Genomic DNA, 7,390 nt, shown 5'->3' on the forward strand with positions numbered 1-7,390 from the left:
TTTGAAGGGCAGTTTGGATAATGGAAAAAAGAATTGCAACTTGGAAGGTAAAAATAGAGGGGGTACCTCGTATTGGGCACTTCATGTGTGTTATTTAAAGCTCATAATGCTCATGACAGCCTTGTGATAGCCTTGTTGGTTTGGCACTATTTTTATCATTCTCATTTTACAGAAAAAATGGAGACTAAAAAACATCAACTAACTTGCCTAGCTAGCAAGTGAACGGAACTACAAATATTTATTGGGCATCAATTACAAGCCAGGCTCTTTTCCAGGCACAAGGAAAATAGCAATTCCTTCTACTCAAAATGCTCTTCCCTAGTCTCCACAAGCCCCAAAAGGGAGCTAGGAAAGAAGAGGGTGAGTCAGGAGCAGGGGGGGGGGGGGGGGGGGGGGACGGCAGGAGTGGGGAAGGTGACGGGAGGTCACAGTGGAGAGAGGGCCAGGGTATGGCATGGGAAGGGAGAGAGAGGCCACAGGCCTTTCTATGGACACTAGCTCAGCAGGTGCTGTGAGAGATGGACCTTCAGGAAAGGAAAGGGGACAAAGATGTTTGGTCCTAAGATCTTTGTTCTCCTGTGGTCTGTTTGCTGAACCTCTTCTAAGCCAGAGGGTGGGAGGGCTGGCAGGGTGGACGTGGGGGAAGTCCGCTGGAGAAAGAGAATCCAGGTGGGAAGAAAATATCTATTATCTCAGTCCCAAAGAGACCTAGCCTTGAGGCTGTGGATCCCGTGCTGCAAAGCCCTTCCCCTCACCTGCCGGAATGCTTCATACCAAAAACATTCCAGAAAGCAGGCTCAGAGAGATGACGCTGGGCCCCCAGGGAGAAGGCTGGAGCTGCAGGAATATTTAGTGCCACATCAATGCTTCCGGAATGTGAATAACCCAGACAACAACCAGAGGGGGGGTGACTTTGGGAGACAAGGGCTTTTTGAAACCAGCACACCAAGTGTCTTAGAATTTCTCCCTATTGTCTGTCCTTTCCCGGGGCCAGTCCTTGAGTGGACACCCCCTCACTGGGTAGTACCGAGGCTTCTCTGGGCAGAAGGGAAACTCTGGGGCATATCAGCCCATCCCCACCATCAGGATGACCCCTTCACTTCTCCCTCTGCCCCATCCAACCGGCTGCCTGGGGTGCTCCTCCTGGTGGGATAAAGTGAAAGGGGAGAGGAATCCAGATGTGTGGGAAGCAGCGGCCCCCCACAGGGCACGATGCCCACGCCTCGGTAGAGATTCTGTTGGGCATCGTGCCTTGCAAGGGGACTCCAGTTCTGCGAGTCAGAATCTGAAGAGTGACAGCTGGAGCATGTCTTGAGGGCCAGGATGGACCCAGGACAAAGGATTAGCTGAAGAGCCTGGGCATTTTTAAACCAGGAGCAGAGTGGTAGCCACATAATAGATGAGAGAGGTGGTCTTTTGGAAAAGAGAAGAGACATACAGGCCATGGCTCAGGGAACAAGATCAAAACCAAGGGGAGGAGGCTTCTGAGTCTCAGCATTCAGCTTGATAAGGCAATCAGCTGTGTCCTGTGTTCATTCATTCATTCAGTATGTGTTTATTTACTGACTGCCTACAGTGTACCCTGTTCTAGGCTTTGGGGTACATTTGTGACTAAAACTGACAAAAAAATCTCTACCCTCATGGGGCTTGCCATTCTAGTGGAGAAAAATAGATGAAACAATAAGCATAATAAGTAAATTATATAGTGCATTATAAGATCACAAGTATTATTGAAAAGGTTTTGGAAATAGATAGAAATAATGGTGTCACAACATTGTGAATGTAATTAATTTCACAGAATTGTATGTTTAAAAATGGTTATATATATTTTACCACAATAAGAAAAACATTAAAAAATAAAAGGTCATAAGTGTTAGGAAAATATTAATAATTAGGGTGGAGTACAGGGAATAAAAATGGTTTTTGTTTTGTTTTGATTTTTTTATTTCTTTCAGGGAATAAAATTTTAAATAAGGGTGATCAGAGAAGGCCTTGCCGAGCAGGTGGCATTTGAGCAAAGACCTGGAAGGGAGGGAGTTAGCCACGTGGTATCTGGGGGAACAGAGTTGCAGGTAGAGGGAACAATCAGTGCAGAGACCTTAAGGCAGGAGCAGGTCAGGCAAGTTCTAGAACAGCCAGTGAGGCTGGAGCAGAGTGAACAAGAGTAGCAAAACGGGGTCAGGAGAGGTAACGAGGGTGGGAAAAGTAGATGACATGGGGCCTTGCGAGCCATTGTATGGGCTATGGCTTTTATTATGAGTGAAGTGGGGAGCCACTGAGAGGTTTCAAGCAACAGAGTGACATCATCTAACTTAGGATTTTAAAGAAATTCCTCTAGCTGCTTGTTGAGAATAGCCATGGCAGGGGTCAAGTTGGAAGCAAGGGGGCCTAGTAGGAGTCCAGTGCTGGAAAGAGGTGATGGGGCTTGGACTGGGGTCGTAGCAGTAAAAAAAAATGAGGAGTCAGATTTGGGACATATCTCGAAGGTAGAGCTAACAGGCCTTCCTGAAGATCAGACGTGGGGTGTGAAACACAGAGAACCAAAAACAACTCCACGGGTTCTGGCCTGAAGGACTTGAAGGGTGGCGGGTCCATTAGGTGGGCAGGAGAAGGCTTGTGGGTGGAGGAGACGTGGGGTGAGCTCAGGGGCACTCAGACCTCCAAGCACAGATAAGACGTATAAGGAGTCTGGAGTTTGGGAAAGAGATTTGGGTTGAAGATAGAGATTTGGGAGTTGTTGCTATAAGGAATTTCTCCTTTGGGTAGAAACTCAAAGTAGATGAACTCTGAAGTGCCTTCCCATTGTGAAAATTCTCAGAAAGCAAATCGGTTGCTTGTGAAACTTGCCTGAATTTGATTGTAGGGGGAGGTGGGAGGTCATGAGCTGGGGCAGCACATTTTTCCTGGTTGGGATCAGCTTTCTCCTCCTGATTAAGATTAAGGAGGCTTCTCTTAGGGATAGGAGGAAAAAGTTGGGGGAAATGACCTTTCATACGAGGTTACTTTAAACAGTTCATGGGAAGATTCAAATTATCTTTTAATCTAATTCTCCATGAACTTTTTGAAGTACCCTCATCTAGTTTAATCTTCTTGAGACTCAGTTCCCCTATCTGTGCAATGAGAGAGGGTTGTACTAAAAGACTTGTCAAAATCCTCCAGCTCTGAGACTCCATGTCTGCAGATTTTCGAAGGCTTTCACAGATTTTATAAGAACCTTGGAAATGTCACCCTTGGACCAGGGCCCTGCACCTGACATTGGCCCATGCAGAGGGGTTGTGAGTTGCTTTATATGGTGGAGGCCCCAAGGCTGGGAGAATGATTCCCAGTTTTCTTCATCCGTTTCAGGACTTCCCGCTTCAGATCCCTGGAGAGACTGAACGCAGCCTACCAAGAGCCGGGGAATCTGCATTTGCACAAGCACAAGTGGCTCTGAAGTTTGAGGATTTACTCAAGGTAAGGACCTTAACCTACCTCTAAGGAGCTGCTGCCTCTGGAAGCATTTTAGGCCACTGCCGTGCAGCTTCTCTCTGGGACGCAAACATTTCTCATTCTCATTCTGCCTCCTTTTGGCTCTAAAACCCTCCCCTCTCCATCTCTTCACAAAGAATTCCCCATCCTTTTCAGTTGTGTCTTCCCTTCTCTCGCAGCCTCCAACTCCCTCCTTGAGCTAATCCCACCTTCTCAATTTCACCCTCTCCCCTCTCTAGGGGTGTTTAGGTCAAGCTGGGGGAATGAGTCATCCTGGGGGCAGGGGGTGTTCAAGTCCATAAATGGGCAAAAACTCAGATTTCAGGTTTTAGTCTCTAGAAAAGGGCCGTCTCCCCTCTGCCCCTTCCCCCAAAGGAATTCCCCAGAGAAGGGAAGTAGTCTGCGGCTGGCTTTGATGGGATGGAATTCTAGAAATAGCAAAGCTTTTTAGGAGATAGTAGATAGGTTTCAGTATGACTCAGCTTCCCTGATAAACAGACACTGCCGGCCAGGATTTTCCCAGCCCGAGAGGCCAAAACCATCATTTCCTGGTGGAAATGTTCAACTATGTCTCTGGAGTTCAGGGCCCAGCCAGCCCCTCCTCCCCCTCGTCCGCACCACTCCCTCCCTGTCATCAGAGTGCCAGCTCCAGGCTGCACTGACCTGGGCTCTTCTATTGCAGCAGGACTGGCTGACCGCACGTTCTGCCTAGAAGCTGTGGAAAGAGAGCAATGACCTATCAAAGTTTCCCCAGCTGGACTCTGAATTGCCCTGGCCTACAGAGACTCAGTCTTTGTGACCCCTGTCTGCAATCACTGATCATCTTTGTTGTGTCCATCAGGTGCATCCCTGGTTAGTAGCAGCTTTGTACTGGCAGCAGGCCAGCCACTGCCAAGAATCCCCTCCTGCTAAGGAACTTCTGGATTGCTCTGCCTCCCAGCCCAGTGCCCAGTCCTCTGTGAATAGAAAACCCATTGGAGAGGTGGGCTGGTGCCTGGGGAGAGCCGGCTTGCTGGCCAACAGGGCCACACATGGTGGCCAGGCTCATTTAGCACCTCACTTTGCTGCTCAGAAACCTCGCTGGTACAGGCCTGGGAGGCTCAGGGGCAGATTCACAAAGCTCCAAGAGATGAATGGATTCAATCAAAATGTCAATTCATTGGTTTATAATGGGAAACATAACTGATGCCAACCAACCAGATACTTGGGTTTCCTGATGAGCGTGTTCATAGCCTGTTGGCCATTTCACACAAGGAGAAGCTGAAGCTCAGTGCAAAGATCACCCAAGAGTATGGAAGCCGGGCAAGGAGAGCTAGCCGAATGGTCTTCACGGCAGTGCCAGCTTCTCAGCTGGGATATACCTGGGAGTGGCACTCAGGACAGCCTTGAGCAGCTCTGGAGAGCAGACACACACGCACTTGACGCCACAATGACAGCCTCCCTGGGTTAGCACATTGCAGTGACTTACAGAGTCACTTCCACAGTCCATGCACACCCATCATGTTGCTGCAAGCATTAAATGGCATGACACGTGAACGTGCTTTGTGAGCAAGACATCAACAAAGAAAACCAAAGGAGCAAGAGCACGTACTCAGTAAATGTTTACTAAAGGGCCTCCACCTGCTTTCTTGGTCCCAACCCCTTATAAGGAGAATCTGATAGTTAAATCAGTGAAAACCTATCCCCTAATAAATCCATCAACTTTTATTGAGACCTTACTATTGTTCTCGTGCCATAGAAAATACAGAAGCAATTAAGGCATGGTCCCCTCCCTGAACTAATTTATAATGAAGTTGGAGCTGTAAACACCTACAGAATGGTTGCTAACAGCACAGAGTGAGTGCTAAGGGTGTGTGTCTCGTACGGAAAAGGTGCAGTGAGATGCTCAGGTCTCATTAGAGTTGGCTGTATGAGATTGCTGGTATGGATGTGGGCTAGACCCCGCTGGCTGTTTTCAGTTCCCACTCTTTGGTCACTGGATTGGTTGGTCAAGGAGTAAGTCCTCCTAATTGTGGGGCTCTGGGCACTTAGGCCCAGGGGCTGGGTCTTACTCAAGGCCTCTCAGCTGAGATTCGAGAGTCCAGCATCCTTCCTCACAACCAAGTTAGCCTTGTTCTCCCCTAGCCATCGCAGGAGACAACAGTGAGGGTCAGAACAAGCAGACATATGCCAGGTAGGGCTGGGGTTAGAGTGGGTCAACTCCCTCCCTCGCCAGTCATGGTGGGAGGCAGGGGTTGGGGAGCAGCAAGCAGCTGACTCATTGGCCCTGGTTCCCAAGGAGCCATATCTCCTGCCAGGCTCATCTGTTCTGTTCTCCCTGCCTGGAGGGGTTGACTCTTTAGATGCCTCCTAAAGCCTCAGGGGGATGCATGGCTGCAGCTCTCTTGCTCAGCTGAGTCAACGTGGTCCACCTCACAGCCTGTGTCCCATGCCTAGGCCCTCGGTCCAGTCATTCCAGACCCACTTCTCCTTCCCCACTACAGCACGAGGCAAGATCCAGACTCAGCCTATCTCCACCCCCACAGCTTATCTCAGCAATAAGGACCCGCTTAGAATCATGAAATTATGTGTGTGGTGTCACACCATCCCCACCCCAAATTAAGGGGCAAAGCAGCAGATACTGATCACCATTGAAGTCTCTGGCATTCTTCTGGGACACTGGTTCTCAAAGTGGGGTCTAGGGACCCCTGGGGGATCCCCAAATCGTTTTAAGAATTATACATGGTCAGAACTGTTTCACTAGGCCGGCCCGGTGGTGCACTGCTACAGTGCGCCGCTCGGGAGCGCGGCGGCGTTCCCGCCGAGGGTTCGGATCCCACATACAGACCGGTTCCTGCTCACTGGCTGAGCAAGGTGCGGCCGCAACACCGAGGGTTGCGATCCCGTGGCCGGTCCCGGTCCAGTACGGGGGCAACTCTGAGGGTTGCGATCCATTGCCGGACACAAAAAAAGACAAAAAGGAATAAAAAAAGAACTGTTTCACTAGTAATATGAAAACATCGTTTGCCTTTTTCACTCTCGTTATCTCATGAGTGTACAGTGGAGTTTTCCAGAGGCTTCACAGTGTGCAATATTACAACAGACTGATTGCAGGAGATACAAGAATCCAACACTGCACAACAATTTGAATATACTTAACACTACTGAACAGTACATTTAAAAATGGTCAAGATGGTAAATTTTTTACCTCAATTGAAAATTTAAAAATAAAAAATTTTGCAAAAAATGTAGAACAATGCTACTCTTCTCACTAATTTTTTCTCACTAATTTTGTTTGTTTTGGAAAATACAGGTGTTTTTTTTTTTTTTTGGCAGTTTTCTTTAAAGGATCTGAACCTATAGATACTTTTTATAAAAATGTTTTGTTTATATAAACATATAATGAGTTATTACTGTCATCTTAAAAATAAATTAATAAATAGTTTTTAAGTTTATGATTTAATATCTAATATTAGATGATGTCTAATAAATATCAATAGCTATCACTCATCCACATAAACAGCTCTTTGGGTGTCCTTGATAATTTTTAAGAGTGCAAAGGGATACTGAGATCAAAATGTTTGAACACAGCTGCTCTCATCAGAAGGGAGAGAGCAGGTAGGGTTGCCAGATAAAATGCAGGATGCCCAGTTAAATTTGAATTTCAGATAAACAGCAAATAATTTTTTAGTATAATATTGCATGGGATATGCTTAACTAAAAAATTATTTATTGTTTATCTAAAATTTAAATTTAAACGTGTCCTGTATTTTTATTTGCTAAATCTGGTAACCCTAACAGCAGTAAAGATTTAGGTTAGAAAACAGGAAGAACTTGGGTCAGACATTGGGATTCTGACCCAGGGGAGGATGGAGAATTTCCTATTCCGGACAGCTTTAAGAAAGGTAAATGTGTCTGAGGACCTGGGGGACCTCCAAATGCT

The sequence above is a fragment of the Galeopterus variegatus genome, unplaced genomic scaffold (assembly GCF_000696425.1).
Source record: "Galeopterus variegatus unplaced genomic scaffold, G_variegatus-3.0.2 Scaffold86, whole genome shotgun sequence".
NCBI lineage: Eukaryota > Metazoa > Chordata > Mammalia > Dermoptera > Cynocephalidae > Galeopterus > Galeopterus variegatus.